Genomic DNA, 7,993 nt, shown 5'->3' with positions numbered 1-7,993 from the left:
GGCTAAAACAACCCCCAATCCTCTCCCACTAGCATCCTCATAGATCACAAAGACCTTAGAAAGGGCAAGACAAACCAATCTAGGTGTTGAAATGAGGAGTTGCTTCAGATCATTGAAGCTTTTGTCGGCTATTTCATCCCAAAAGAAAGCTTCTTTCTTTAACCTATTAGTCAATGGTGCAACCACATGGGCATAATTCTTGATAAATCTTCGCTAGAAAGAAGACAAACCAAGAAATCCCCTCAATGAAGTGGCATTTGTTGGAGTAGGCCAATCTTTCACACATTGGACCTTTTTCGGGTCAACCTTGATGCCATTTTCTCCAACAATATGTCCCAAGTATTCTACTTCTTTGGCCATGAATGTACATTTGGCTGCTTTACCAAACAACTTGTGACTCTGCAATATGTCAAAAGATGCTCTAACATGCTGTAAATGCTCTTTTTTGTCCTTGCAGTGGAGAGAAAGAGTTGCCAACAGCATGAGGCTATCCATAGACTTGATGTCCATACATTGGAGAGTGCATATTTTTTGTGGCATTCATTGGTGGTTGTTGTCCACTTATTTGATGAGGCCAAAACTGATTTGAATGAGGGCCTTGTTTAGAGGGCTGATTATGTATATGATTATTATTGACATGATGTTTCTGTCCATAAAAATTTGGATCTAAATTTACATGACCATGTCCATTGTAAAGGTGCTGCCCATGAGAATTATTACCTCCACTAGCTTGACCATGATACGACCTTTGTTCTTTAGCCTTCTCTTCAAGTGTAGATTTAGGGATAGTAGATGGCTGTCCATAAAAAGACTTGTAAAAAGGATGGCATCCATCTGTGCCATCATCAAGCCTTGAGTTAGCATGATTTTTATATTCCAAATCCTATCCATGAGGGCTAGTGTAGGTCTTGGGTTGATAAAGAGGTTGAGATTGAGGCTGAAAATGACAGGGATGAGCTCTTGATAGCTCTCCAACTTCAAAGTGCCCAACAACCTTGGGAGTTGTGGTCTTTGACTGCTCTTGAACAATGGGAAGACTTGGAGCATTTTCAATAGTTGTAGGTAATATCCTCTCACTCAAGAGAGCCACAAGCTTATCAATACCCGATTTCATATCCTTTATGTCGTTGAAGAGTTGTTGAAAACTGTTAGAATCAGTAGGAGACATGAGTAGTACCAACCCCATTCACTTGTTTTTTTAATACAGCATGTGTTGAACTTATCTCTAGCTCCTCATTATCATGGTTCTCAAGGTAAATAGCCTCTTGTGAAGCTTCGCGCTCTTTATCCAGCTAATAGTCCTGTTGAGTGTTGAAATGACTTGTTTTTTGGCTGATTTTTGTTGTTTTTGAGAGCTGAATGGTTGATTTTATGAGATGATTGATTGGTTTGGAAGTGGTTTGAGAGTGTTTTGGATGATATTGATTGTGTTTTGGAAGTTCATGATGTTTATTAGTGGTTCTGTGATGTTTTGATAGGTTCTGATTGGTTCTGTATACCTTCTGTTTTGCTCTGTTTTGGTCTGTTTTGTTCTGATTGTCTTCTGTAAGGAGGGGTGGAGTATTGATTGATGAATATTGAGATATTGTGAAAGCTTATTGAATGGTTTGTGAGAGTATGGAATGGTTTGAGTATGAGTTATGTGGTTTTGATGATCTTCTGTAACCTTCTGTAAGTCTTCTGTAGAGTCTCTGTCTCTGTCTCTGTTCTGTTCTGTAATGTAGCTGTTCTGGCACTGTTCTGTGACTGTTCTATATGCTTCTGTATGTGTTCTGATGGATGAGAGTGTAGCTTGGGAAAATTTTCTAGCCTTGGAAAGAGGTGAATACAAGTGCAAAAGGGCTAAAAGAAGTGAAAGAAATAGCTGCTGAAGACTCAAGTGAAGACTAGAGTGAAGTGACAGTAGTGAGCTATGAAAGGACACTGTAGTGGCTCTAGTGACTCTTCATATCAGACATACATCTTGGGAGAGGTATCCACGACCTAAGAAGGATTATTGAGAGTGATTTTTGAGAGATTCTAGTGAGGATATGATGTATGATTGAGAGAAAGAGAGAGAGAGAGAGTCAGAGATAGCCAATTCTACAAAAACAGAGTGATTATATATGAGAGATTGAGAGAGAAGACTATGAAGATATTGAAGATGAATACTATGTGATGTATTTCCATTCAAAGATGGTGTATTCCTTTGCTCTCTTTGTTCTATTGATGGGTTTTGTGAAGATATTGAAGAATATGGTTGATTCTATTAAATTCGTGGGAGATCTACATGATGCTGCATGAAGATTTGTTGTGCGCCTGGTGTTCTTTTCTTCATTGTGATCATATGAAACATGATAAACAAGCTTGTTGATGTTACAAGATAGATTTTCTTGCAAGAGAATTCCCTTTTCCTTGGTGTTCTTCTTGGGGCACCAAGTCCCTTAAACCTTCTCTGATGGTATCCATAATGGGTTCCTTTCTTTTATTTTTAGCCATAGGTGACGTCTTGTCTTGGATGTATGGAAAAGGAAAAACTCAAATATCTTGAGCTCTAATGATCCAAATGACCAACTTCTTGGCTGTATAAAGCTTAGGATGTCCCCTTTCAAATGAGCTATCAAGTATTAAAAGTGGTTGAATATATTAAATTCTCTAAGCAATTTACTGTAGATGTCTGGAATTTCCTACAACCTGTGAATGCTTTGCTATGGTCATTCAATGACTTGTGCCATCCTTTCATGCATGTACCGACTATGTAGACCTGCAAAAAGGAACTCCATACATCTGCCAACATTGAGAATAGCCTCTACAAGTAACCAAAGGATTGAATAATCCCACTATAAAAAGCTACAAAATAAGGATCCAATCAATGGAACCTTGCTTGAAAACCCTGTTCCAATTCTTTATTGTTGATCCAAGTAACAAATGCCACTAGTAGCATACATCTTCATCAACATAACTCTGTTCCAATTTTCCAATTGCATTGCATTATGCTACCATACATTTGCCTTTACATCATGTAACCCATGCCAAATATACCAAGCCGAAGGTCGAATTCTTGTGCCTTTGAGTGGTACCTACACATAAACTTTAAATGCGTGGGATCTGAGACTTGAGGGGTGTGCAAATTTCCCTCTCAAGCCAGTTTGTGCTCCCCTTCATGGTCCTTATCAATAGGGGAGGGCCACCTCTCTTTTGTCCTACCAACTCGCCTGACATCCACTTTTCCTCGTGGGTATAGACATGGCAGATCAATGCTAGATTAAGAAGACATCATGAAATGCATGTATTGGAAAGGATTTGTTTGTCGTTTCATTATATGCATGAGTTTGGAAGAAATTGGACTGAAAATGAAGTGAGGATAGGTAAGGAATATCTGCAATAGTGACCCATTATTTCACAATTTTATTTCACTTACCATTGGAAAATATTTTCATTCAAGACAATGAAACAAGAGGCAAATAGTTGAATGTCAAGGGTAGAGCAAAATGGATGAGAATTGGAGGTATTAAAAGTGATTATTTTCAATGAATATAAGTGATCAATCAGTAATTAATCACTAGGATAGCTAAATGGATTGTTCATGAAGTGCATTTAAGAGAATAATTGGAATTCTAAGTCACGTTAATCCCTCTTTCATCAATTGGATTAGTCAGCATTTGGATTCAGAAGGGAGAGATTAAAGATGATTGAAAATACCTCTTATGCTTGTAAGTGAAGATGTAGTTGATGTAGATTCCTCACACAAGGATGGACTGCCTTCAGCTTATAAAGATCCACAGAAATGTCAATTTCAGTATGCTTAAATATAGCATAAACTCCTAGCTTCATATGAACTCCATTATTGCCCCATGCTTCAAGAATGGTTGATGAAGATATAATCTTCCTCTATTTGATGAAGAACTTGAAAGATGTGTTGAGTGCTGAAAAGATATGTTTTTGGACTGTTTATGTTTGGTTCTGTAAGGTCTAATTTTCTTATGTTTTCTTTTGTTATTTTTTTTGTTTTGGTAGTTGAGATGATTGAATGAATATTTTGAGAGATGGTTGAGGTTGTGCTAAAATTTTTATGAAATATTGAATTGGTTTTGGTTTGGTTTTTATGGTTTTTATGGTCTTTGTTGATCTTCTATAAGGCTCTATAGCTTCTATAGTTCTGTTCTTCTATTGTCCTATTGTTCTGTGGTCTGTGCTATTTGTTTCTGTTGAGTTTTGTGTTAGATGCATGGATGTTTTGGGAAGTATTTTTGTTTTAGGAAAGGATGAATGGAAGCTCTATTTAAGCTAATTGAAGTGAAGAAGTAGCTGTTGAAGATTCATAGAAGGTTATAGAAGAACAATGACAGAAGCTAGATCTCACGGGACAGTATGATGTCTCTGGTGTGTCTTCACATCTGACATACCTTTTGGGAGGTATATCCACAAACAATAGAGGAGAATTGAGTGCCATTCTTGAGTATTCTAGTGAGGCTATGATGTATTATTGAGAGAGCAAGAGTATATGAGAGAGAGAAGTGAGAGAAACTCAGTTCTATGCCTAAAAACAATGTATCTATTATGAGAGATAGAGAGAGAACTATGAAGACAATGAAGATGAATCATATGTGATTATTTCCATTGAAAAATAGTGTATTATTTTGTATTCCTTGTTCTATTGATGGATTTTGTGAAGATATTGAAGATTATGGTTGATTCTATTAAATTCGTGGGAGATATCTGATAAGAAACTAAATGAGACCGCCACTAAGCCTAGGGCAATGCAAGATTAGTGCAATGCTATGGAGGATCAAAATACACAAGGAAATCCATAATGGAGAGACAACGATGTAGGCAACACTCAACAATATATTCCAATGCTTAATGATCATACAGTGGCAGGTCTCTTATATAGAGAACCTCAAGACAATAGCCTGCTATGTGGCATCCTCTGATCCACATTCAACTTGTGGTGACCCTTGTCCCACATCTATCCATGAAGTCCACATCCACCTATGTGGCTACCATAAATCACACAATGATACCCCTCTAGGGTACCAATAACAATATTCCAATAATTGGACATTGCACATTTCAACACCCCTCCTCAATGTACAATCAATGTGACCATCTCACCTCTCACCCCCAATGATTTGGCATTGCCAAACTCACTCTCTCAACACTCCCCCTCAATGACAAATTGGAGTGTTCAACAAATGTGTGTGCATGTGTCTAGCAACCTAGACACCTCAAGTCCATTTCGAGCACCATGCTGCTCGGGCGGAACCACCCAAGTGCTTTTTAGACACCCCATGTGTCAGGGAGAAGGAACCAACCCAAGTAGTGCATCATCAACGTACACTACTCCTGCACACCACAATCAAATATCCTTTTTGAGCACCCGTGGGCTCGGGCAGAGGACCCTCATAAACATGGGTGAGAGAATTACATCCATTTTATGTCCATGCAAGGGCAAGACACCCGCAAATAAAGGTGTCATAAAAATACATCCATAGGTATAGATTGTGAATGAGCACATCATTGTTCACAATCTTTCAATACATGTGTCACTAGATTTGACACAAAAATATCTATGCCATATATGCCATTGACTAAATATGTGGCTCTTGCCACAACCAAGATTGACATATATTTTGATTCCCAAAGATATTCCATATGGAGATTCATCTTAGGGAGTGGTATGGAAAGGATAAGAGGCTAAGGGGCTAAGGCTTGTTTCAAACCACACAAGATAAGACCATTTACACCATACACTTAGTCCAGTAGCCCGCAAATGTCGTGAAAGGTTGGCCTTGCTCGTCATTGACTTCCCAAGGCTCATACAGCAGGTCAGCATTGAAAGTATTCACCAAGATACCTGCTTGAGAAAGTCCTTGCTTCACACGATGGTCCCGCACAAGGGATAGGGGATCATAGAGATGATTGTAGAAGACTTGAGTTGCTCCTGACTCCTTCACAATCTCAAGGAGAACAGAGAGGGCGCTGCTCGATCGCCGCATGACGAGATTGGCACCTAGGCTCCTAAGAGACTCATCCAAATGAATCAAACTCTGCTTGAGCCACCACCTGGAGACCCTTCCAGGGAGGAACTGGCCTTCCTCTTCTGGGGACCAGATGAAGACGGGCACCACAGTTCCTGCCCTAACCGCCGCAATGAGCGCTGGATTATCCTCCACTCTCAGGTCTCTGCGAAACCAGACCACTGTGCAAGCCGCCATGTTTGTTCTTTCTCGTCCTTTTGAAGGAGACTTCGTCCTCAAGTTTGGAGCTATTTAAGAACAACAAACGGCAATGTTGCAAAAGCTTATGCAGAAATCGAGATGAAGATGGCACTGGGATGGAGCATTCAGCAGCGGTACAGAACTCTAAAGCGGCAAGGCTTAGGTGGGCTCACTCGTATCTGCATGAGAGCAACTCGATGATCAGTGAGAAACTTTACAGCCAAGGTCATGATCATGGATGTAGTTTCGTAGCCAGCCATGAGCAAAGAAATTATCAAGTCGATGTTATGTTGATTTGCCATGTTCTGTCTTAGAAGTGCCGCCAAGAGATCCTGATCTTCATGAGTGACTTCTTTTCTCCGTTCATCCACTACGTTCTTCAAAATTTTTGCAATTTCTGCGCAGCTTGCTGTTGTCAAAAAACTCTTCCACGAGCTGAAACAGATCACGCTTATTCCAAACATCTTCCTTATAAGCAAGGATAACAATGGCAACCTCGTGATCCATTTTGAGAAGGGCAGTGCCGGCTCCTTCTTCAGTATCCCTTTCACTGCAATCATTTTCAGCAGCTCCCTGTCATGAGTGTCATTGCATCAGCAACCATCTTGTAACTCCTTTGCTGACCTTCTTGAACAACAACTTAGCAAGGGCAACGTCAACAACAATCTTTGCAGCATCTCTTCTTTGCAACAACTCTCTCCTTTCTTCACGGCAGCTTCTTTCTTGACTTCTCAATAGCAACATCCTCCTGCTTCTTCCATGAGCAGGGAGTCTTCTTCTCTTGGCAGCAGCAGCTTCCATAGGGAGCAACTTCCTTTGTTGCAGCAACCTGCACAGTTCTTCTTTTATCATAGTAGAAAACTTCAACTCAGGACTACTACTTTCGTGGGTTACTTCAAATACAGCAAAGGCATAATCTCACACAAACTCTCCCTAATGATAGAGTGTTGCCATTTTTTTTTTTCTCTATACAAAAGACATGAAAGAAAACACACTAATCTACCTAAGCTTAGCGGATGACCAGCTCTGATACCATGATAAGAAACTAAATGAGACCGCCACTAAGCCTAGGGCAATGCAAGATTAGTGCAATGCTATGGAGGATCAAAATACACAAGGAAATCCATAATGGAGAGACAACGATGTAGGCAACACTCAACAATATATTCCAATGCTTAATGATCATACAGTGGCAGGTCTCTTATATAGAGAACCTCAAGACAATAGCCTGCTATGTGGCATCCTCTGATCCACATTCAACTTGTGGTGACCCTTGTCCCACATCTATCCATGAAGTCCACATCCACCTATGTGGCTACCATAAATCACACAATGATACCCCTCTAGGGTACCAATAACAATATTCCAATAATTGGACATTGCACATTTCAACAATATCTACTATGACATTGCATGAAGATTTGTTCTTTTACTTGTTGTGGTTCTCTAAAGAATGAAACAAAAGATTATTGATGATACAATAAAGATTTTCTTGCAATAGAAACCCCTTTTCCTTGGTGTCTCTCTTGAGCCTCCATGTTTTTTGTGCGCAACCTGTTGGGGGTAAAGGCGCCTCCGCCGTCCCGCCCCGTGTATTACTACACTGATAGTACCCGCCACTGAACACTGCAGGTGGCGGGCGCCCGTCACGTCACTTTATTCTTTATTCTTTTAGTGACAGTTTGAATAAAGGAAGGCCGGGTCACACATTGTGACTGTTGGAGTTCCCATTTCTTGTCTTTCTCTTTTCTTGCTCTTGCTCTCCCGCCATAGCTCGCGTGCAAGCTTCGATC

The 7,993-nt window shown here is 40.0% G+C and overlaps 1 pseudogene; it reads right to left on the bottom strand.

Annotated features, from left to right (window-relative positions):
• Positions 1 to 5,720: 5,720 nt before the first annotated feature.
• On the bottom strand, positions 5,721 to 6,197 carry LOC148011305 (cryptochrome-1 pseudogene; annotated as a pseudogene).
• Positions 6,198 to 7,993: the final 1,796 nt, after the last annotated feature.

This window comes from Lygodium microphyllum, chromosome 28 (genome assembly GCF_053477565.2).
Source record: "Lygodium microphyllum isolate KBCC chromosome 28, Lygodium_microphyllum_v1.1.10, whole genome shotgun sequence".
NCBI classification, from domain to species: Eukaryota; Viridiplantae; Streptophyta; class Polypodiopsida; order Schizaeales; family Lygodiaceae; genus Lygodium; species Lygodium microphyllum.
This window is presented reverse-complemented; position numbering and strand designations above follow the sequence as displayed.